A 26,869-nucleotide genomic window follows, 5' to 3' on the forward strand; every position below is an offset into this window, starting at 1 on the left:
AATATACTTGTCTTGTATCATGTGCAAGTGTGTGTGTGTGTGTGTGTGTGTGTGTGTGTGTGTGTGTGTGTGTACATGTGTACGTTTAAATGTGGGAGCATACACTGCTTGGTATTCATAGCATGGCACAGGTGTGGAAGTCAGAGGACAGATTCCTATGTTGTTCCTTGCTTTCCCCCGTGTTGGAGAGAGGGTCTATGTCCTGTTTCCCAGGTATATATACCAAGATCACTGGGGTGTGAACTTCTGGGGATCTCCTTGTCTCCACCAAACATTTCTCTGTGGAAAAGCTGTGATTGTAAACATTTACATGTATCTAGCCTTTGAAATAAGTTTTGTGTACTTGAAGTCAGGTCCTGACACTTGCACGGCAAGCACCTTACCTACTGAGCCATCTCCTCTGCTCCGATTATTGTTCTTATTCTAAGAGAATAAAGATATTTAATAACTATTCTATGTTCAATGTAATGATCTTTTTCTAGGCCTGGAAGGATGTCTGAACCATAGGATTCTGAAGCATATAGATGAATGAACATAAGTAGTCATGGAATAAATACAAGAGAAAACTGGGAGCAATCTCTGGTAGGTACCATACCCTGGAGTCTTCCTTCATCTTTGTTATTCTTCACTTCTAAAGATAGACCTCAGGATATTGTACTTCCTAGGCAAGTGCCCTGACAAGTTGCTATGGGGATATTATAAGTAAAATCATTGGTATACTTATGAATTATGAAACTATACTTAAAATCACTAAGCTGGAATCTACAACTTGATGATGGTACCTTTGTTCTGGGTCTGTTTCATATGCATTGTCCTCTCTGCAAGCTTCAGCAAGAGAGAACAGAATTGTCATTATGTAAACTATGCTGAATGCAAAAAGTTAAAATAACAACAATTTTAAGGTCTAGTTGCTACCAAGTTATATATGAATTTCATGCACTAATAATAAATGTGAGCATTTTTAGCTTCAAAAATACTTGGGCACAAAAATGTATGGAGCCCTGATACTTGTCTAATACCTGTAAATGTGCATGCAACTTCATGATGTATTTTGTCTGAGGCTGATGGTATTAACCTATCTTTTTCTCAGTTTTCTTCAGTTTTGATTAAGGAAACATGCCAGTCTTTCTGTATTTTGTGAACATCTGTTGTTTAATTATGCCTGCTTTCATGATTAGGAAGCTTAATTTAAGAGACAACAAGCTAGTTAAGTAGAATGAGGTCACAGTCTTTATCTACATGCAGATATAACAAAAGTTTGGTGGGGATAGACTAATATGAATTTTAAAATATTTTCTTCTATATCACCTTAGTTTTAGGAATATCTTTGATTAAAATAGATTTGGCCCTGATGAAGCCAAGTTTAGACAACACCAGAAGATACAATTTTATTATTACTCTCCAAAAGCTTACACTCAGCCAAATGATACATAGCACTGCAAATTTTGGTCAATGTAACATGTCGAATGGATGAACATGTAAAGATATATGAAATTTGTTCTTGTTAATTTTAGAAGTTAGCTTATAAAATTACGATCCTCTATTAATCTACTTAGTAGGATAAAAAGTATACCAACTTTTAAATATACATTAAATGCTTTATCATGAGCCTTAGTTAATAAGACAGCTAGCTATATATTACAATTATAAATGTGTAAATAAATGTGTACATGAAAATAATGTAGAACTAAACTCAGTCAGTTCTTTAGTTCTCTCTGAATATAATTTTTCCACCTTGGGAAATTAGACATCTTGCTAATTATGCAGTTTATTTGCAGAATATGAATGGATGGCTGTTGGACTGTGGTCACCCTCAGGAATGGTATTTTTGATGATCACACAAATGCTAGAGATTTCTGCTTTTCTGCCTTTTTTCTGCCCATGAGTAAGCACAGCTGTGGTTATTAAAATGTTGAGGGTAAATCTCTGATATTAGCCCTGCCGATCCTAGGAATTAAGCAATGCTTGCTTTGCACAAAAAGCAGCTGCTATGAAATCATAACATAAGAATTTTCTTTTATATTTTATATCAGAGATTTTATATCAGAGAAAAGGAGACTAGAAAGAATTAATAATCCCTTTGCTGTTTGGAAAATTAATAAATGTTTTCTATTTTATTTAGATTTTCTAGAAACAATATATTGTCCCCATTTTAAATTAATAATATAATGCAGCTATGGTCTATATTAAATCATTAGTTTTCATTACTTTCCTGAGATATGATCATAAGGACATTTTGGATATGAAATGCTTAGACAGCTGCATGACCAGAAAACCTGCAACTAAATCTACATTGTCTCCTTAATGGGTTGCTAATGAATATCATTGTATTTGATTTCTTTTACAGTAAGTTATTAATCAGAAATAACTCTTATCAACATGCTTCAGACTATTTTACCTGAAAGAAGTTTGTCATTGCCTCTTAAGTAAAAGTCAGACCAAATAACACATAAGTGTTACCTGAGAGGTTTTATTGCTTAAGATAAAGAAGGCAAGAAGGACAGAACAGATTTATTGTCCCAGATTCCCCCAATGATGTCATGATATTATCGATGACATAGGCATTAGCTTTCTCTAAAACATGGGAAGATCATAGTCTGGTTAAGAGTGGAGGAAACTAAAAGTCACAGTGTAGTTAATAATTTATTTTTGCTATCAACCAAATCATAGATATACACAGAAAAATAGGAAACAAAACAATCCACAGGAAGATTTTAGAAATAAAATATGAATTAAATAACAGAATGATAGATAAGATAAATTATAAGACATTACATAAATTAGAACTAGCTAAGCAAAGAAAAGTAGTGGATGTGAATTATTGTGACTAACTGTAGAAACACATATGTTTGTTTCCTGTTTTTAGAGAATCAAACTAGATGTAAGAGCTAAAATTATGGGCATAAGAGGTGAAGAACAAAGTTGTTCCTAGCACTGTACAGTGGTGAGGGAGAGTAGTTGTGTTAATAAGAATAGACATATGAAGAAAGGAAAAAATAAAGTATGGGAAACAAAATTTCTCAATCTAAAATAAAGCAGGGTGAATGAGTACCGACAATTCATATTTAGGTAGAGAGCTAAAAATGAAATGAGGCACAGCTTTTGCTTTTCAACATGAATCAAAATGAAGTCAGAGTATGTGAAATTGAAGTGAAAGTGTGGAGAAATGAGACATTTTCAAATATCAAAATAAATTTGGCATGGATTATAAACATACAGCATACAGTCTACAGTGTCACGGAAGAGCCATACTATGTAGTACAAAGTTGAGTCCATCATATAGAGGGTAGATGTGATTTTAAATGACATATGACAATGTGCAACCTAAAAGCATATAGAATCAAAGCTGACAGAATTTTAAGGGTTTTTAAAAATCAAAGTAATAATTTAATGCTCTATTTCAGCAATCCATCAAAACCAAAGAAGTACATATGTTTGAAAAGTATAATTATTAATGTTGATAAAACTAATACACATTCATAAAGTACTTCATAAATTTAGGTAAATATGTCTAATAATTTTTGAAATATAATATATATATATATATATATATATATATATATAAAATTTAATAAGAAATGGATGATGCTGACTCCCCATGGTGCATCTTGACTTGGCGGAGCTGGGAATGGGGGTTGGGTTGGGAATGGAAGGCTGGGGGATGGGAGGAGGGAAAACAGAGGAATCTGAGGTTGATATGTAAAATGAATAGAAAATCTCTTAATTAAAAAAAAAGAAATGGATGATACATTTGACTATAAAGTCAGAGTTTAAAAATTACAATATTGATAACAATGATTATCAAAATGAAAGTTTATCCTTCCTGGCCAAAAAAAAAAAGTAGAAAAGTGTGATGAGAAGTATGTAATGAAAACAGATTCTGGAAGTACACACTGTATTTTCATGTTTTTTTTTTTTCACCTGTAATTAATTTGTATCAGAGAACACAAGAAGGAATCCTGAGAAATAAGCACTTGTTTGATGATGAAGATCATAAAATACTGTATGGTAAAGCTGTGAGACAAAGCCATAGCAGGGAAATTATAGAATTCAACACTTAGAGTAGTGAAGAAGAAAAGCTAAAAAAATATTGTTACTAAGATAAGGTGAGTCAAACAATCAAACAAGGGGAGAAATAGTGTGAATAAAAGCAGAAACTAATAATGTAAGCAAACAAAAGGCAAAGGGATGGTCTGCCTACCCAAACTGTTCATTAGAAAACATGTACTAATGAAATTAAAACAAAAACAGAGCACATTCTGGTTACTTTGTTTTTTGAAATGCAATCTAACTATTTACCCTCCCTTCACAGGGAAATGCAGCTCTCACCTTTTACCAAAAAACTTCTTATTGTGGCAGACAAAGACCATTAGAGAGACCTACAACTGGCTAGAATGCAGAAAAATAAGAGGCCATGGAATGCCCAGCTCCAGTTGATGTTATGTCTAGAGTATAAAACTCATATCTAGTTCTCAGGAAAGTCACGGAAGAAGGGATGGAAAAGTTGCTTCCAAAAGTGTTCTGAAAATTATAAATAATTTAAGTGATGAGCTAATTACCACATTGTTTTCATCATCTTAATAATGCATTTCCATTTGTGCAGATCAGTTCTTTTCTGTTTGTTCCCAATTCTGTGTTTCTCCTTGTTCCTCATTGCATACAAGTCTAGCACCAGTTAACACACAGCTGTTAAGTCTAGCTCTTAAAATCAGTAAGCCTGCATTGTGTTTTTTGATAAGTAGCTAGGAAAAAAGGAACTGAATGAAAATTTATCTCCTGATCAAACTTTAAGTAACTTTCATATGGAATTAGTATATTTAGAAAATGTTTGTGAAGGTGTTGATATTTAAATTGCAGAAAAAAACACAGGTTTTTAATATTATTTTACATTCAAGTTATCATTATAACCCTATACTTTTCTGTAAGTCTAAATCTATAGTATATAATTCTGATACACAGCTTAATTTACCCTTCTAATCTTAAATAAAAATTACTTTTAAATCTGACTGTTAAAAAATATGTTTCTTGATGTTTCTGTGATGCAGGATTTTAGGCATGGACTGACTGGTTGTTTCTAACTTTAGTTCTTCCACAAGAGAGCCAGCCATGACACTGTCCACTGTGAGAAAGTTGAAGGCTTTGCAGCAAGGAGACAGATCCACTTGTCAATAGAGCATGTTTCCTGATTCTGTCCTCTGGCCAAACACATGGATTGTTGTCATGTATTCGTGCGCAATTTGCTTCTACTTCACAGGAAAATGGAGGAAAACAGAAAGGAAGAGGGAGGAAGAAAAGGCATTGAGAAAGAAAAGGAAAGGAAGTGGGAAACATAAACTATAAATCCTTCCACCATTTTGTGAATCTAATTTGTAATTGATATCTTGCCATTTCTGTCTAGTGTTGGTCACTAAAGATTGTTGATAAGAAGTCCTCATACTACAGTGAAGGAGATTACACAAGGACATGAAGACACATACTCACACACACATACATACTCACACACATATGTGAAAGACACTGTTATTTCAATAGCCTTGTGTATTATTTGAAGTAGAGAATAGCTGTTATTAGAATATTACTGTAGAGTCTTCTTAGCACAATAACTTGTGATATTAAAATGTGGAATATTTTAACAATTCTCCAGAATTTAAGTCTTTCCAATTGTCAAGGTTGATTTTCATTAATATTAGAACAATTGAAGTATTACATACAATATATTTTACTATCACTGCAAGGCAAATATGTCTATTTATTTCATAGCACCTAAAATGGAAAGAAGTCTCTAGTAGAGAGTATTTATCTAAGTTCATATTAAGCATAGCTCTCTCTTAAAGTAATCTGGTATTCCTTTAGATTTATTTAAAAGAAAATCAGACAAAAAATATTAAAATAAATATAGGTAGTATAGGTTCATAACATTGTAAACTTGCTCCAGTGAACAGCTGAATGATTGAACAGGGGGAGTTTGAGCTATAGAATGGAGATACAACATACCCATTGACTGTCATGTTGTGAGATGTTTAATAGATGACCCAGACTTCTGACCCCGGGAAACTACTAGAGATAAGGGTCTCTATATATACTAATAAATTTCAGCAAAAGAAATGATGTAAAGACTAACAACTTGCATGCACCTACAAGCAAGCTAAAAATATTTAAAGAATTTATTGATCTGCAGGGAATAGGGACAAATCAAATGGTTGAGCAGGGAAAGTTTAACACGCTTCTCTTGGTAATTGGTAAATTGGGCAGAGAAAAATCACTAAGAATACAAAAGACCTTAATCATGCAATTAACCAATTTGATCTAGTGGATAAGTTCACATTACAATCAAGAACAGAAGAATTCACCCCAAGCATGAAAGAACATTTACAAAAATTGACCACATACTGTGGTATGAAGCAAAACTTATCATGTTTCAAAAATTTATTCTCAATTAGAAAGTACTCTCTTTGTACACAATAACTCAAATTAGTGATCAATTATCATGAGAACAAAGTTAACTAGAGGATAATAATTTCTTAGGTGAGTGGCTAGAATGTAATATTCTGTAGGTTTATAGCTCAAGAATGTCAGGGAAGCAATAATCAAGCAAATACTTGAATATAATGAGTTAATCAAAAAGAGATTTGGCAGAACCATCTTCCTCTATACCTGAAAATATAGAGCAATAACAGAAATACATCTTTTCTGACAGTTATAAATGCAAGTATGGACTAACATGCACAGCATACAGCTGCAGAGTGAATGAGAGACCCTATCACAGCATACCATGTAAGCTGTTCTAAAGGTCTTCAGCTTTGTGCTAAAGGACAGAAACAGAAACTTTGAACTGGGAAGCACAAATGTTACTTAAAATTTAACATGATTGAACCTATGCTTTAATAGGTTCGATTCATTTTGGCTTTCCACAATGAAGAGATCATAAAGCAACAAAAGGCATTATTAGAAAATTATGTTAAGAGGCTAGGGAGATGACTCAGAGCTAAAGGCCTTGGTGTATAAACATGAGGACCAATTTAGATCCCCAGAAGCCACACAGAATCTAGGTGGGTGTGGCAGTTCACCACTAATCCCAGCATAGCAGAGAGATGGAGTCCCTAGGTAAGGCTGGCTAGACATAGGGCTTCTGGGTTCAGGTAGAGAACTGGTCATAATGTATAATGTAAAAAGCCATCTACAAAGGACATTTGACTTCCACTTCATGTTCCCACATATGCATGTGTACACTACACATACATTCCCATACTCATATGGACATACATAACACAAGAATGCAAACCACATACATGTATATGGGAGGAAGAAAGAAAGGAAGGAAGGAAGGAAGGAAGGAAGGAAGGAAGGAAGAAAGAAAGAAAGAAAGAAAAAGAAGGAAGGAAAAAAAAAGAGAGAGAGAAAAAGGATGGAAGAAAGAAAGAAGAAGGGGAAGGAGAGAGAGAGAGAGAGAGAGAGAGAGAGAGAGAGAGAGAGAGAGAGATTGATTGATTAAAAGGGTATGGTGCAATTAAGACTGATTTCACACCTGGAAGTCAAACTAAAAAGAATGATGAACCTTATTTACTTATTTTTTAAAATGTGATTGATAAAATGTTAACACACTTGCACAATGGAACAAAGATTGGTTCAAAACTATTGGCTTTAGAATCATCTGTGAGAAGTCCATTCAAATAAGGAAAAAGACAACTATAGTAAAGAGTGCTGAAGAGAAACTTCAGTAATGAACAGAAGTAGCTAGTTTTCTGGAGAACACGGGTTTGATTCCGACCATCCAAATGGTAGCTCACAACCCTCTGTAACTCCATTCCCTGGGGATCTGACACTTTCACTCCTCCATGGGTATTACAGGCACCCATGTGAACTATATACATGTAGACAAAACATCAATACATAGTTTTTACCCCTATATTCTAGTGTTTGGGGCACAAAAAGTTATTCTGCATGCTAGCAAAAGTGAAACATAAACACCAAGCCAGGGATAAATCCCTTGGATCTACAATAGTGTACTGCCTGAAAGATATGTTTAGGCAATTGTGGCACAACGCTAGTACCAGTAACCAATCAATAACTGATTTGACTTAAGGATCACTCCATGAGATGGAACTTGTACCCAACATTGTTTGAATGACAAAGAAAAAGAACATAAGACTATATAGTCCAAGCATTCTGGCCCAAATCAAATAATAATGGATTTAAAACAAGGAAAAGAAACTGTAGTGATAAAATCACTGAATGATATTTTACTATACTCAGAGATCAGTGTCTTGCTCAGCCATCATCAGAGAAGCTTCCTCCAGCAGCAGCTGAGGACAAATATAGAGACCCACAGCCAGACATTGCACAGAGAGTTAGAAACCTTGGAACATTCAGCCCTAAATGGGATGTTTCCCTCAAATACCCATCAGATCTCAGGGAAACACCAGAAAAGGAGGCAGAAAGAGTATAAATGCCAGAGTGGATAGAGGACACCAAGAAATCCAGGTCCTCTAAACCAACATGAACAAAGCTCATATGAACTCACAGAGACTGAAACAATGTACACAGGGCCTACTGGGACTGCTCCAAGTCCTCAATACACACATTATGTCTTCCAGCTAAGTGTTTATGGGATTCCTTAGTGTGCAGCCAAGTCTCTGATTCTTGTGCCTTCTCTTGGGCTCTTTCTCTTCTGTTGATTTGCCTTGTCAAATTTTGATGTGATAGTTTTTGCTTTATCTTACTATATTTTATTTGGTTATATTTTTACATTTTAATTAATTAATTAATTTAGTGAAAAACCTAATCTTTACAATAAAGCTTAACAACGAAACTGTCACTTATACTTACCATGAGAGGGAAAATCAGTTTTCTCCAAAGAAATGATACTGAATGTATTAACCACTCCAGGGCAGGTCTCATATTCAGGAGTAGGGCTCCACAGTTGTTGCTGTTTTTTTTTTTTTTAATGTGTGTGCTTTTATTTGGGTACAGTTTTTTTCCTTTGTATATGTTGCAGATTATTTTCTTGTTTTGCAGATGATGTATATGGCACATATACACAATGGAGTAATACTCAGCAATTAAAAACAATGATATCATGAAATTTACAAGCAAATGCATGGACCTAGAAACTATCATCTTGGGTGGCATTTCAATGGATGTAACTGCTCTGTGGACAGTGGTGGTAGATGGGTTTCAGTTTTGGAAGGCCATCATGGTAGTGCTAGTGGGTAGGCTGGACCATGAGAAAGATCTCTCCCCATGCAACTACATTTAATTCTTTTTTAGAATGCTTTTCCTTTGAAGAATGCAAATAGATCCATATCTATCATCCTGAATAAAACTCAAGTACAAGTAGATCAAAGACCGCAACATAAAACCTGATAGAAGAGAAAGTGGGTATCTTCCTCCCTGCCCTCCCACTCTGTTCCTGTTCCAGCTTGACCCTGCCATTTCCCTGTGTTATCGTCCCCAACCCTTTGCCCTGTGCCACCCCCTTAACCAGTCCACTCATGTAGATCTCATCCACTTCTCCTTCACAGGGTCATCCATGTGTCCCTCCTATGGTCTTTTCCTGTTAGCTAGCCTATCTGGAGTTGTGGAATGCAGTCTGGCCATCCCATCCCTTCCCTCCCATTTAGTATCCACTTATGAATGAGTACATACTATGTCTGTCCTTCTGAGTCTGGGTTACCTCACTCAAGATGATATTTTCTAGATCCATTCATTTGCTTGCAAATTTCATGATATCATTGTTTTTTGTTGCTGAGTAGTACTCCATTTTGTATATGTGCCATATTTTCTTTATCCATTCTTCAATTGAGGAGCATCTAGGTTGTTTTTAGGTTCTTGCTATTACAAATAATGCTGATATGAACATAGTTGAGCATGTGTCCTCGTGGTAAGATTGAGCATTCCTTGGGTATATGCCCAAGAATGGTATAACTGGGTCTTGAGGAAGACTTATTCTCAATTTTCTGAGAAACCACCATACTGATTTCCAGAGTGGCTGTACAAATTTGCATTCCCACAACAGTGGATGAGTGTTCCCCCTTGCTCCACATCCTCTCCAACATAAGCTGTCTTCAGTATTTTTTATATTAGCCATTCTGACAGATGTAGGGTGGTATCTCAGAGTTGTTTTGATTTGCATTTCCCTGATGACTAAGGATGTTGAGCAAGTCCTTAAATGCCTTTCAGCCATTTGAGATTCTTCCATGGTGAATTCTCTGTTAAGCTCTGTAGCCCATTTTTAATTGGATTGTTCAATATTTTGATGTCTAGCTTTTTGAGTTCTTTATATATTTTGGATATTAGCCCTCTGCCAGATGTGGGGTTGGTGAAGATCTTTTCCCATTCTGTAGGCTGTCGTTTGGTCTTATTGACTGTGTCCTTTGCTCTACAAAAGCTTCTTAGTTTCAAGAGGTCCTATTTATTAATTGCCACTCTCAGTGTCTATGCTACTGGTGTTATATTTAGGAAGTGGTCTCCTGTGTCAATTCATTCCAGACTACTATTTCCTACTTACTCTTCTATCAAGTTCAGTGTAACTGGATTTATGTTGAGGTCTTTGATCCACTTGTATTTGAGTTTTGTGCATGGTGACAGATATGGATCTATTTGCAGTCTTCTGCATGTTGACATCCAGTTATGCCAGCACCATTTGTTGAAGATGCTTGGTGCTGGGGAGGCTCTCAGGAATCTACAAGGTTGACCCCCACCTTGGTCTGCTGGCAGTGGTCCAGAAGGTACTTGGACCAGTCTATTCTGGTATCCAGCCTAGCAAATATCCCAGCTGTCATCATAGAGCCTTTGTCTAGTGACAGATGGAGGCAGACACAGAGATCCATTGCCAGGCACCAGGCTGACCTCTGGGAATCAAATTGATGAGAGAGAGGAGAGATACTGCATTTGAGAAACGTCGAGATCATGATGGGAAGACATGCAGAGATGACTGGCCACACTAGTGGAAGTCCATGAACTATGGACTAGTACCTGTGGAGCCCCCATGGTACTAGACTATGCCCTCTGGATATGGAAGACAGTTGTTTGGCTCGAACTATTTGTGGGGCACCCTGTCAGGGGGGTCAGGATCTGTCTCTGGTTTATGGGCAGGCTTCTGGAATCTAGTACCTGTGGTGTGACACCTTGCACAGCCTTGGTGCAGTAGGACAGGGCTTGGACCTGCCTAGGCTCAGTGTGCTGGGCTCTGCTGACTCTCCATGGGAGACCTCAATTTGGGAGATGTGGGGATGTGGGGTGGCTTGGAAAGGAGGACTGGGGGTTGAGAGGAGGGAGGGGGTCTGTGGATAGCATTGGAGTGAGTAGAAAATTTCTTAATAAAGAAAAATGAAAAAAAAATAAACACACACACATATACATATCACTTGTAATAGTATAAATCAATAAACATGTATGAACCATATGTAGGAATAAATGTTTAGAAAAAAATGAGAAAGTGGGAAATAGAATAGAATGCATTGACACAGGAGACAACATCCTGGACAGGAAACCAATAGCACAGACACTATGATCAACACTTAATAAATGGAATCTCACGAAACTGAAAAGTTTCTGTAAGGCAAAGGATGCTGTCAATAGAACAACATGGCAGTCTACAGAGTAAGAAAAGGTCTTCACCAACCCCACATGTGACATAGGATTGATTTCTAAAATATATAAATTACTAAAGTAACAAGGCATCAAGAAACCAATTAATCCAATTAAAAATGGGGTACAAATCTAAACTGAGAATTCTCAATGGAAGAAACTCAATGGCCAATAAACACTTAAGAATATGTTCAACAATCTTAGCCATCAAGGAAATGTAAATCACAAGGACTCCGAGATTCCATCTTATATCTGTCAGAATGGCTAAGATGAAAAACACAAAGGAAAGCTCCTTCTGGAGAGGATGTGGAGCAAAGGGAACACTCCTTCCTTGCTGGTAGGAGTGTGAACTTATACAGTAACTGTGGAAGCCATTGTGGCAGTTTTTCAAAAAACTGGAAATCAATCTACCACAAAGCTCAGCTGTACCATTCTTGGGCATGTACCCAAAGGATGCTGATTCACACCACAAGGACACTTGCTCAACCATATTCACAGCACTTCATTTGTAATAGCCAGAACCCAGAAACACTGTGGATGCCCCTCAACTAAGGAATGGATAAAGAAAATTGGGTACATTTACAGAATAGAGTATTACTCAGATGTATAAAAGGACACCAAGAAATTTGAAGGTATATATATGGAACTAGAAAATATCAACCTGAATGAGACAACTCAGAATGTCAAACATGGTATGTACTCACTCATGGTAAGTGGATGTTTGCTGTAAAATAAATGATAGCTGTGCAACCATCCATAGACCCAGAGAGACTAGGTTACAAGGAGTGTTCATGACTTTCAGATCTCCCTGGGAAGGGGAAATAAAAGATATTTTGTGAGTAGACTGATGGAAGGTGGGAATGGGAACAGGAGTGATCAGATTATTTTGGGGGAGACAGACTGGGAGAGTAGTAAAAGAGACTACTGGAAAGTAAGGGCATTTCAGGGTCTGTTAAAAACCTGGTGCTAGGAAATTTCCCAAGAATTGACAAGGATGACTCCAGCAAAGACTCCTAGCATTAGTGGATACATAGCCTGACTTGGCCATCACCTGTGATCAGTCAAGACTTCAAGTGGAGGGAATGGGAAACCAACCTAGCCACATAAACTTTGACCCATAGTCTGTTCTGCTCTGGGAACCCTGAATAAGAGGGGGAAAATATTGTAGGTGCCAGAGGGGTCAAGGACACCACAAGAAAACTCACAGAATTAGTTAACCTGCAATTATAGGGGCTCACAGAGACTGAACTGACAACCAGGGAGCCTTCATGGGAATGTCCTGGGCTATATGCACATATGGTGCATTTGTGTAGCTTGGTCTCTTGTGGAACTCCTAACAGTGGGAACAGGGGCTTCTCTGACCCTTTTACTGGCTTAGTGGACCCTACTCCTCATACTGGGTTGCCTTTCCCAGTCTTAATACATGGGGCAGTGCCAAGTCTTACTGCCACTTGATATGCCATGTTTGTTGATACTCATGAGAGACCTGTCTTTTCTTAAACAGAAATGGAGGAGGAGTGGACTGAGAGGTGGGAACAGAGGGAAGATTGGGAGACTGGGAAGAGAGGAGGGAGGGGAGACTGAATCTGGGATGAAAAATGAAGAAATAATAATTTTATTAAACATTGTATTTGAAATTAAACTTGGGCAAGATCAGCAGGCCTTCACTGTGCCAGGAATGAGAAATTGGAAGACATTTTTAGACAGAAGAGTAACAGAATTGATTATAGGAAGATGTGGCGGTACAGACTCTGGAAAGGGAAGGCAGGACTTTACTAAGCTGTACGCATGATTGGAACTTGATTCTGTAGGTGAGACAGAAACAGCAAACATTGGGAAGAAAGGTCAGACATTATCATTCATCAGCAAATAAATGCATATTAAACCCACAATGACCTATCAGGTCATACTTGTTAGAATGACAATGACCAAAAAGTCAAAGAAAACAATTGCTGGTGAAGATGTGGTGGGAGGCACTTGTAAACATTAGATGGGACTATAAGCAAGGGCAGCCATTGTGGAAAACAAGATAGAAATTCCTCATGACATTCAAGAGAGTCATCATATGATCCAGCAATCTTATTATTAACTATATATCCAAAGGTAAAATCATTAATTCAAAAGATAAATATAACCATGTGTTTATTGAACTATTGTTCAATATATCTGTGGTTATAGAAGCAGCCTAAAAGTCCATCCACAGATAAGTGCCAAAAAGTACATTCACAATTGAGTGCTGTTTAGCCTTAATAAAGAAGTAAATCATTTCATTTATGATGTGGATAAATTTGGAAGAATATGCTAATTGAAATGAGCCACACATAGAAAAGAACAAATATTGAATATTCTTTTTGTGGGGAAAATTGTCTTTAAGAAATAGTTAAATGGCATTTATCAGAGGCTTGGGCAAGGAGAGTTGAGAGATATTGGCCAATGGATATTTTGGAAAGAGGAATAACTTTAAAATATATTAAAAACCTGGCCGGGGTGGCACATGTCTTTAATTCCAGCACTTGAGAAATAGAGGTAGGTAGATCTGATCTAAAGAGTGAATTTCAGGGCAGGCAAGGAAACACAGAGAAACCTTTACTCAAAGAAAGAGAAAGAGAGGGAGAGAGAGAGAGAGAGAGAGAGAGAGAGAGAGAGAGAGAGAGAGAACAAAACAAAATTAAAAAGAAAACAAGATTTGTTGTAAAATAGATTTGCTATAGCCAGTCATACTGTATGGTGCATGTGAAAATCATTAAAAGATTTAAATATTTTCTCCAAGGTGTTTAAGTATATTGGTTAATGCATTTTAACTTAATTTTTGAAACACAATAACAAATATAATAAAAATACAAATATGAATAAATAAATAAAATTTTAAAAATCCTGAAGTCAAAGTTGAATATTGTAGTTGATGTCAGGTATTTTCACCGTGGATACCTTCGTTTTTTAAGTATGTTAGTTATTCAAGTGAAAATACTGAATAGGCAGCTAGAAGTAGGGGGTAGAATTAAGGACAAATACTTTGTCTAGACATAGTTTTTTGGGCTAAAAGTAAGCAAAAAGTATTTAAACTTGGTGATAAAGAGGCTAAAACCAAGAGTCAAGTATGCAGACAGGAGAAGAGTTTCACCCACAAGCTAATGCTGGATGAGGTCAGTATGGAGAGTCTGATGAAGAAAGAAGTCATAAAACTAGTAAATCAAGGCTGCAAGTGAAGATACCAAATTAAAGAGCACAGTCATATCTCCCATTCCCATCTCCTCCAGGGCAAGGACTCCCCTGGGGATTCAGCTCAGCCTGGTAGTTTCAGTCAAGGCAGGTCCAGTCCCCTCTTCCCTTCAACCAAGGCTGAGCAAAGTGTTCCTTCATAGGCCCCAGGCTCCAAACAGCCAGCTCATTCACTAAGGACTGAGGAGCCCCAACTGGATCAGGCCCTCTGGATAAGTGAGACAGTCCATTAGCTTGAACTGTTTGGGAGGCCCCCAGGCAGTGGATTTAAGTAATTTTAACTGACATTATAAAACATATATTAGAAATGTATGTTGAAGACAAAATTTCAGGACTCCAAGGAATCAAAAAATGGGTCAATAGCGCCACAAATATATTTTATGACATACATTGTGTTTGTGCACCCATGCATACATATATACATACATACATGCATATGTGTGTACACACAGTGTGTGTGTGTGTGTGTGTGTGTGTGTGTTTATGTATGTGTGTGTGAAAGAGAGAGACAGACACACAGACAGACAGGCAGAGAGGTCATCTTTTAGGAGTCAGTGGTCTCCTTCCACCATGTGTAACTCAGGTCATCAGGCTTGGGCACAAGTGACTCCACCTGCCCAGTCATCTTGTTGGCTCTGTGTGTAGATTTAATGTACTATGAGACTAAGTGTGCTCATGACTTGCTGAGGGTATTTACTTCAACACTCACCAGTGATCTCAGCGTCCTGTTTAGATTGCTTATAATGTCTCTGTTTTGCGTGAAAACTGGAGTAATATAAAAAGAGAGCTTGTAAGTATTTCATCTTTTAATTCTTTAAATCGAATAAAATGCATTGATATCAATTTCTCATGTGTTTGATACAATTTATCACTAAAACTGTTCGGTCAGTCGTCTTTGATTTTGGGGAAGTTTTTGACTACTTATCTTCTCTTTTTATATATCAGTTAAGGATTTCTGTATCTCTTTGATCCAGTCCTTACAGTCTGTGTATATATTCATCCTTAGATTAATTTTGGACTGTGAATCTGACAATATGTGTTTCATAATTTTCCTATTGCCTAATTTCTGAGCCATCTATTGTGATTTTTCCTCATCTTTTTCTGATTTTATTTATTTGAAACTTTTAATTATTCTTTTTTTAGCCTTTGATAGTCTCACAGACATACAAAATTACTTTATGCAATTTCACTCCTCACATGCTACACTCATTTTGCTTATTTTGTAAATGTTTTACTTAGACTAATTTCTTTTTCTAAAGACCAATATCTTAGTTTTGTCAGGTTCTTGTGTGTTTCTTCTCTAACATTTTTTGAATTCCCTTTATGAACTAACTTTAAGGTAAATTTTTCTTTTTCTAGTTCCTTGAGTATAATCATAAGTAGTTAGAGACCTTTGTAGTGACTACAGATGACGGCATCAAAATTCTCTATCCATACTGTTTGCAGAACATCTTGTGCTCTTGGATGCTGTGTCTCATTTATTTTTCTTACGGCATTTTCAAATTTTTTTCTTATTTAATACTAGACTCAATGGTTATCTCAATATATAATGTTTAATTTTTTATAAATGTTAATTTAATATTTTATACACTTCTTCATTTATCTCCTATTAGTTATATCATATTTTCTTCCCATGTAATAAAAAGATACTTGTAATCCTTTCATCCTGCTTTGAATGATCATGTCTTTTTAAAAGACATTTTTAGTTTAATGATCTATCATGGAGAATTTTATGAGCATTCTCAAAGACAATGCATTCAGCTGTTGCCATACATGGGTACACTATTGTCATTAGCTTAATTGTTTTCTTCTTGGTATTTGCTATTTTCTCCCACTTTGCAATTTTACTTTTCTTGCCTATAAAACATCTTACATTTTTTCAGAGTTTTCTTTTGTTCTCTAATGATACTTGTACAACTAGTATAATTACAAAAGATGGCTTGGTATTGATAATGAATTAAAGTAAACAGAAAAAATTATATTTTCATAACTACTCTATGCTACTGATGTTAGATCTTACTTCTTTACATTGTATATTCATTAATAACTTTCATATTTTTGCTTACTCTGTATAAATTTTCTTTAAAATTTTGATACAATATGAGGTGATATTACTGCATTATATTTTCTGTATTTTTTTCTAAGAAAAGTCATGATATTTACATTTTCTTTATATTCATGTAATGGTAACATCACTTTCCTTCAACACAATTTAACATTTATTTTTTGATGTTTACATTGGAGATTATCTCTCAGCAATATTCACGAACTTTCTTACTAAGTCTGTGTCTCCCTTTCACTCTTAAAGAAATGTTTATTTCAAATGTAATTTTGTTTGTTATATTAGTTTTCTTTCATCACAATGTATCAATCCTTCACCTCTTTCAGGGTCTTCAGTTCTCCATTTTGAAATATGATGACTGTCTTATGATGATTAACTTCTATGTGACAAGTCATCTTGTTAGTTGTTCTTGCTCTTTTTGGGGGGGGGCTGTCAACCAGCTCCCAAATAAATCTCACATGGAAGCTTATTCTTACTTATAAATGCCCAGCCTTAGCTTGGCTTGTTTCTTGCCAGCTTTCCTTAACTTAAATTATCTCATCTACCTTTTCCTCTGGGCTTTCCCTGTTCCCTTACTTCTGTATATCTTATTTTTACTCTGTGGCTTACTGTGTAGTTAGGTGGCTGGCCCCTGAAGTCCTCCTTCTTCCCTGGCTACTTCCTCCTCTCCCAAATTTCTCCTTCTAGTCTCACTGCCTGCTAAATTTCCACCTATCTTTTATCCTGCCTACCTATTGATCCTTCAGCTCTTTATTAGACTATCAGGTGTTTTAGACAGGCAAATTATCACAGTGTCACAGAGTTAAGCAAATGCAACATAAACAAAAGTAACATACCTTAAAATAATATTCCCTAACATTATCTTTCCTTTTATAAATTCACCGTGTCTATTACAATGTGTCTTCCTCCATGGCTCTTTGGGCTCAATTTTGGGAGATCTTTGTTCTTTTTGTATATTTGTGCCCATCTTTTTTTGTCATTTTTTCTTCAGAAAATATTCTGTTAAATGGTACTTTGGCATTTTCCCTCTTTCTGTTCTTTCTACAATTCTGTAACATATTACTTTACTAGTATTCTATGCACATGCTCTGTGCCTCTTTTTGTGTAATGTCTGAAGAGCTGCCTTCAATTTGCTGATACTTTCTTCTGTTTCTTTGTTGCTATTTAAATACCGCATCGAAGTATTTACTTTTGTCATTGTGTTTTTCAGCCCTGGAATACTGTATCATTTGCATTCATTTACTTTTAGTAGATTCTTAAATTTATTCTTAAGTTGTATTTATGATTTACTTTATGTTTTATGTCTAGTTGTTTTTGCTTTAATTATTTAAGGTTGTTTATGGAAAAGTAATAAATCTCCATTTCTTTAATTTTTTTCTTTAAAAACTTTCAGTATATATCTTTTTTTTTTCACATGTCTGAATATTCATCTATGTACTACATCCATGGAGTGCCTATAGAGGTTAGAAGAGGATGTCAGATCCCCTGGAGTTACAGATGATTGTTAGTAATGTGGGAACATGGAATTGAATGCAGATCTTCTGGAAGAGCATCTTGTATCCTTACCTACTGAGGCATCTCTCCAGCCCCAACATACATATTTTGATCGTATTAACTGTCCTCCTTCAACTCCCTCTAGATTCATCCTCCTTTCCTTACTTAACCAATTGCATGTCCTTTCCCATTAAATTTAAGGTGTTCTGCCCATATAGTCATAGGTGTGTGGTCTTCCACTGGAGTATGGTCTACTACTAGGGGCCACACCCTTAAACTAAATTCTCTCTTCTCCCACTAATTATTAATTGCTGATAACTCCTCAGTTAAAGATTGAGATTTATGCCCATCTCCTTTCTGTACACTGAAATTTTCTGGCTTGCGTTTGCACAGGTCTTATGTAAATCATCTCAACTAATATGAATTTGTATATAGAACTACCCTGCTGTGTCCTGAAAACTCTGTTTCTTTGTAGTTATGCCTGCACCACCTGTAGCTTTTACAGTTCTTCGGATGCTTCTTCCACAATGATCTCTGAGTCTTGGGAGGAGGTATGTGCTACAAATGCTCAGATTAGGGCTGAGTACTCTGAAGTTTCTTATTCTCTACGTGATGACAAGTGTGGGTCTCTGTCCTAATCACTGTAAGTGGCAAAAAGAAGGTTCTTGTGTGAGGGTTGACATATGCTTTAATATATGAGTACAAAATAAATCATCAGGAGTCAGTTTAATACTGTGCCTATTTTGCCAAGTAATATTTATTGGCTCTTGGACCAAATATTGGTATCTGATAGGGGTTAAAACTTTTGAACCAGACTTTAAATCCGATCAGATTCTGGTAGTGTCCCATCATTCATGTGCAATTATCTGCACTGAGATAGCAATGGAAAGATACATACAATGAGAGATCAGATTGAGAAAGGAAGCTCTGGATATCTCCTCAATCTGATCTCTCTTAGTAAAATTTTCACACCACTGGTATAGGTCATTGAATTATACAATGTTCCCATAGGCTTCTTCATATAGAAACAAATATTTCCAATTTTATTATATGAAGAAGGTATTGGTCAGTATTTAAACAGCATAATTAACTAATAATCTTCTATAAATGTTATTGTGATATGTATTAATCCTTCTTTTTTTGTTCTGTTATTGTGATACAGGGTGTTGTACAATTCAGCTCAGTCTGGAACATACTGTGGATCCAAGGACTGCTTTGGGATAATGCTGTTGTACACTGGTTTAATAAAATGCTGACTGGCCAGTAGCCAGGCAGTAAGTACAGGCTGGAGAAGCAGAAAAGGAGAATTTTGGGAATAGGAAGGCTGAGTCAGAAGATGACAGCCAGCCCACCATTCAGTGAGCAGCATGTAATGGCACACAGGTAAAGCCACAGAACACATGGAAACTTATAGATTAACAGAAGTGGGTTAGTTTAAGTGTAAGAGCTAGTCAGTAGCAAGACTGGGCTAATGGCCGAGCAGTTTTAATTAATATAAGCCTCTATGTGTTTACTTGGGTCTGAGCAGTTACAGACCGGGTGGGACACAGAAAAACTTTCAGCTACAAAGGATAACCTTGAACTCCTGATTTACTTGCCTCCATTTACCAAATGTATAACTCTCAAACAGACACTGCCAAACCCAGCTCTCATTCACTACCTTTATGAACTATTTTTGAACATTAAACACTTAATTAAATCAATTTTTATTTCTATCAAAAATTTGTGCTAATTAAAATATAATTTTCATGTTTCAGTGTCTGCTTAGATGGTGGAACATATATTTTATTGGTATGTCCTTATGGCCAAACTTCAGCTAGGCTGTATTCTCTTTTCCTTTAATAATAGAATATGAGTATTATTTGGTTCTGTGCCAATATTAAACACACTTATCTGTCTCCTTTGAAGAAATATATCACTATATGTGTAGCAAATTAATATAAGGATGAAAAATATACTAAGATGATGGGAGAAATGATTTCTTCAGTTACTGGCTGCTTTCTTTAGAGTTAAATGTCATTGTCAACATTGCTTTTAATCTATCTTCCTACTATTCAATAGGACCTGGGCAGACATTTGGGTTTTTCACTGGGAAGCTGAAGATGAGTTTGGCGGAGGAATCTGAGCAAAGCAACTGATATCCATGGATTAATCTAGTGCCACCATGGTCCTTTATATGAATTAAAAGTATTTTTTAAAGTAATAGAAATAATTTGTAGCTTATTTAGTTCACTAGTACTTTGCTTTTCTTGGTTATAAATCATAGCTGAAAACCTAAACAACACAATTTTTGCCAAACCTCTATTATAAATACTTATGGAATTTCAGAAATGTTGAGATTACATAGAATTAGAAGCTTTCTTAAGCACAAACACAAATATTTCCAAGTAAACTATGAGGGCTCCAAAACTAGGAACTGCATATTTTCTGAATATATGAAAGGGAATGCATACACATATCTCAACAATTTGGCTGCCTAAACAAGGCCTGCATAATGTTAATTCACCTGGCAACAAAAACAGAGAGGGTTATCTCACTAATTTGGTGTATTTTATAAATAACTCTTTAGATCTTACAGGGTATTTTTAGGTATATTGATGACTTACCACATTGTGAATGAAATGATCTGTATATAGTTAAATATGCAATAATTCCTTGGCTGTTTCAAATGACTAACATTGGCATTAGTTCAACATTCCACTCATTGCCTGTATGTTTATCTACCAGGATGATAAAACACTAATAGATTCTTATTACTAACCACAGGGAAAAATGGGTTTCTCTTTGGCATTTTTTGTGACTGTCCTAGCATTTTACAATGAATGCCCAGAGCAAAGTGAAAGAGTTGAAATGTAATAGAGATGAAATGAAATGTAAATGACAAGGCATTGTGCAAATGGATATTTTTATAAAAATTATTCAATATAACTCTTTTCCTCTGGATAATGATCTATTGAGAGGATATTTTAAATTATAGTTTCATAGAATTACAGGTCTTAAAGCTAAAAGGCAAGCTAAATAATAATCTTTTGCAAACCAGAGCTCCCAGGCAGGAGATGTATCACACTCCTAGTCCACACAATTCTTAGTAACCCCTTCCAAGATTACAAAGCAGAAAATTAATGTCAAATGTAATATTCTGAATTATGATATAAAAATACATTATATTATCTTAATATAATATATGCTATAATATAATGTAAAATTTAAACTATTGTATTCATTTCAAATACTTAATGGATGAAACATCAGATAAATGTCAGTACCATGTTACCAGTGACACTATAGAGATATATCAGAGAGATAAAGAAACAGGAAAGAAGTTATATCTATTAAGATAAAATCAGCTAAGTATTTTTCATGAGGAGAAACTTCCTCTTGATGACTTTAGTGATTTTGAAGCAAGAAAATGATATTTTGGCCCATAGAGAAATCTTATGCAGCACTTGGGAACCATGTAAATAGTTAGCATGCCATTGTTGCTCAAAAATTACATGACTTATTGAAAGTATCATGTGTCTGTTAGCAGAGGTGTAAAATTACTGTTTTTTTTTTAGATTATATAATGCTTTATCTATTTATTTATTTATTTATTTATTTTTATTATGTGTTTTAATTTTATATGTCAGCCATGGGTTCCACTGTCCTCCCCCCTCCCGCCCCTACCCCCACCTTCCCCCCAGCCCCTCCCCTCCATTCCCATGGGTATCCCGCCAGGCAGTGGTGGCGCATGCCTGTAATCCCAGCACTGGGGAGGCAGAGACAGGCGGATCTCTGTGAGTTTGAAGCCAGCCTGGGTGGTCTACAGAGTGAGTTCCAGGACAGGCTCCAAAGCTACATGGAGAAACCCTGTCTTTAAAAATAATACAAAACAAAACAAAAAAAAAAGATATCCCAGAGAAAATAAAAAGGAAAAAAAAAATCTCTCCCTTTAAATAAGAAAAACAAAGTGTCTTCAATGCTTTTCCTGTGGCTATTATAAAATACTATGACAAAAACAATTTGAGGAGGAAAGGGCTCATTGTAGCTCATAGTTCCAGGTTACAGTCCATCATGATATAGAAGTCATAGTGGGAAGCGCTTGAGGTAGCTAGTCACACTGTATCCACAATCAAGGAGAAAGAGTGACTAACCCTAGTGCTAAGCTTACAACATAAAGAATGATGCTGCTCACAGAAGGCAGGACTTTCCATTTGTTAACATAATGAAAATGCTTCCCACCATCATTCTGAGAAGCACTCCCTCCATAGGATTTTAAATCTCATCACATTGATAATTTAAATTAACCATAATACAGAGTGCCTTTTCCTTTCTTCTTCTTTTTTTTTTATTATTCAGATAATCCCTGTCATCTTCAAAGGGGAAGTACAAACTGTACAAATTACAACTGAAATAAGTGTCTGAGTGTGAGTTACATGCCAAGTACAGATGTAACAGAGTTTTCCCTGGGCAGGGCAATGCCTGTAGGAAAGGGGAGGCTTGATAGGAACATCTAAAACTGACAGTGTAATTAAACACTGCAGCACAAAAGACCTAACAGTAGTCATGGTGGAGATCAGGCATATGAGACATGGGAAACTTGTTGAGAGAGTGAAGAATAAAAGTAGATTCCCATAGATAATTTCTCTGACTATCTATAAAAACAAAAACTGAAATAAAAATAAATATCTATTTCAAAATATTACGGTTATATAGAAAGAGAATCCATACTTTAATCATGTATGTCAGAACAGAGTAAGTTTTAAATCAAATAGTAGCTGTTATTACTGTAGTCATTTATTTCCATTGTTTGTATTATAACAATGACTTAAAAACTAGTATCCTACATGAAATTGAGGGTAAATAACTGACCCCAGGAGGTGAGCCAAAGTGTACTTGTTCAATTGGCAATTGTTATTGAAAATGTTTGGCTGAAAGCACAAGGTTAGACAAAGTCTTCACAAAATTTTATTGTTTAGCTGTTTGTGTGAAAAACAGGGTTTTGTGAAACTTAAATATTCAATGTTAAACAAATAGGCACTAGAGGCAGTTGGGATCAAAGGGTGAGTCTTCAGGAACAGAAAAAGTGGCACATCCTTGTCCATGCCTGAATAAATAAATTGCAAGCTTCAAAGCATTCTCTGAGTAGCAAAGTATGCTGGCTTTAGGCCAAAATGAAAAATATGCAAAGTTTTCCTTCAGCTAGTCTCTGTTCAAATGTGCTGCAGGAGTGGAGAAGAAATTATAGAATGTGTCCTGGAAAATCTCTCAGGGTGTGCAAACCAGAGGCACATTGTGCCATGTTCTATTCTCTCTGTCATATATTTTCATAAAAGTGAACTGAAGTTAAATGAATATTTGAAATTGGCTTAAAGGAGCAACAAAGTCAGAAAAGAGCAGCAGGGCATTAGAGGTGTCTAAAGAGTTTTATAAGAGGCTTGGCTTTGCCAGGGACAGTTGACACTGTTTATTGCTTTAGGAGACTCAGGGTCCTGTAAGAGCTGCTGACACAAGTACATACTCTGCTGGTGACAGGCTTATAAGTTATTGCTCACCCCTGAGATTGCGACGGACTCCAAACATGGTCTCCAAAGATAATATTCCTACAATAACTGAAGTACAAATTTCTTTTCCTGATACGCATACATAGCATGCTTCTTCCAGACTTAAGAAATCACCTCCACCAACATGGAAGCCGCAATTGCTTACTGATTGTCGTGAGATGCATTGGTTCAGGTCTCCTTTAATTGATTTCCAATTATTAACCTACATGATTCACTATTATCCTTCTTGTTTTACAGCTAAGGAACCTAAGGTATAAGCAATCACAGATCTCCAAATTCATACAAGAAATTCTTGCTTATAGATAGGTACATATTGATGATGTGGGCCTTGCATGTTTTTCACTATATTGGTTAATCAGAGCAAGTAATGTGCCATGTGACATATGCCTCTGAGGAGTTATAAGGCTGTTTTTCATTATTGTTATTGTTTTTGTTTGTTTGCATTAATACAGTTGTATAACCCTCACTAGCCTTCAACTCTTTCTGCAACTAAGGATGACTTTGAACCATAGTCCTTCTGACTCCATCTCCAGAGTACTAGGATTACAGGCATGTGATTAATCAATTACTTGTAGTTTTAACACATGGTTTTCTGAATGTCAGTCTGGGGAAACCTATACTGTAGTAATAATGAGTCTACAGTTGTATAATTATTAGAACTAATGATGCCTCATTCTGACCTATCTAGATACTCAAAACCACACATATCCCTCTGTTGTGCTATGCAGGATCTGAGTAGATTCAATACTCACCAGAGATATCTGAACTTTAGTTTCATCTTCTTTATTTGAATGTTTTCAAGAATCTCAGGTTAGCAAAATTAAATGAAAAATAACAGGCCATCATATCGCCCACATTTGGGTTGGAAATAACCTGTCTATTTGTGCTTAGATCACTGGAGCAAGTACTTATGAGGACTCTACTTCCAAGTATAGAAAATTTCTCTTCATCCATGATGATGTTGAAAGATCTCCTGAAGATGCCTTAAGCTACAAACAGCGCCAAACCCTGTAGGTGCTATATTGTAACTACACATGCATATAGAAATCTAATACTTTTCCCACCTTATCCCTGTGCTGACCATACTCTGTATCCTTAACTTTTACAGCTTGATCAAAAGCAAAAATAGATTAAATGAACTTGGCTTCTGCAACATTTTATGGAAACATGTTTCCCTAAAATAGACCTCAGAAACCACAGCATTTTTCTTCATTCTCTTTGTAAAAATCTTGATCTTTCCACACACTGGCAACATTGTTTTATTTTATATCTTTTGTTTTCAAGTTGAGATGGACAGTATTACTACTCATCCATTTGGAGACATCAGGAATAATGTCCATTCTTTGAGCATGATTGCTGAACAGTTTGAACTTAGTTTAATACTAAGATGCTGATGGCCAAGTCGTGTATATAGTATGGATACACTAATAAATGATGAATCATTTGCCATACATCAGCCTGTTCTGGCCTACTAGGAGATGATTCATCATATTAAATTTTCTCTTTGAATAATTTTAGGTTGTTGGCACTTAGTTACAAATGAAGAGGGTGTACTTTAGACATACAAAATGACTGTTATCTTATTGAAGAAGGACTTTTGAGAGCTTCCCTTGATTATACGATTTCAACAAGAGCTCACTTACTTAGAGCATTCCTGTTTGATGAGTTTCTATGCATAAGCAAAAATATGTTTTACTATACAGTTTTAACTCAAACTTTTTTCTTGCTTTCAAACTTTAAAACTACAGAGTCCCAGACCTTTATCATGAAGGGCTGTTGGATTTTGTCAAATGCCTTTTCTGCATCTACTGAGATAATCATGTTCTTTTTTTTCTTTGAGTTTGTTTATATGGTATATTACATTGAAAGACTTTTGTATGTGGAACCACCCTTGCATCCCTGGGATGAAGCCCAGCTGATCATGGTGGATAACTGTTTTGATGTGTTCTTGGAGTCTGTTTGCCAGTATTTTATTGAGTATTATTGCAACAATGTTAATGAGGGTGATCAGTCTGTAGTTCTCTTTCTTGGTTGCATCTGGAGCGATCAGGAATACAGGGAACATACCTAAACATAATAAAGGCAATTTACAGCAAGCCAACAGCCAACATCAAATTAAATGGAGAGAAACTCAAAGCAATTCCACTAAAATCAGTAATAAGGCAAGGCTGTCCACTCTCCCCATACTTATTCAATATAGTACTTGAAGTTCTAGCAAGAGCTATAAGACAACATAAAGAGATTAAGGGGATACAAGTTGGAAAGGAAGAAGTCAAGCTTTCCCTATTTGCAGATGACATGATAGTATACATGAGTGACCCCAAGAATTCAACCAAGGAACTGATACAGCTTATAAACACCTTCAGCAACATAGCAGGATACAAGATCAACTCAGAAAAATAAGTAGCCCTCCTATACACAATAGACAAACAGGCTGAGAAGGAAATCAGAGAACCATCACCGTTTATAATAGCCACAAATGATATAAAATACCTTGGGGTAACTCTAGGCAAGTGAAGGACCTATATGACAAGAACTTTAAGTCCCTGAAAAAAGAAATTGAAGAAAATGTCAGAAAATGGAAAGATCTCTCATGCTCATGGACAGGCAGGATTAAGGCGATCGTACCAAAAACAATCTACAGATTCAATGCAATCCCCACCAAAATACCAACACAATTCTTCACAGACCTGGAAAGAATAATACTCAACTTCATATGGAAAAACAAAAAACCCAGCATAGTCAAAAGAATCCTATACAACAAAACAACATCTGGAGGCATCACAATCCCAGACCTCAAGCTTACTACAGAGCTACCATAATAAAAACAGCTTGGTGCTGGCATAAAAACTGACATGTGGACCAATGGAATCAAATTGAAGATCCTGAGATTAACCCACACACCTATGAACATATAAATTTGACAAAGAAGCCAAAACTGTACAATGGAAAATAGAAAGCA

The sequence above is a fragment of the Onychomys torridus genome, chromosome 3, assembly GCF_903995425.1.
Source record: "Onychomys torridus chromosome 3, mOncTor1.1, whole genome shotgun sequence".
Classification (NCBI taxonomy): Eukaryota; Metazoa; Chordata; class Mammalia; order Rodentia; family Cricetidae; genus Onychomys; species Onychomys torridus.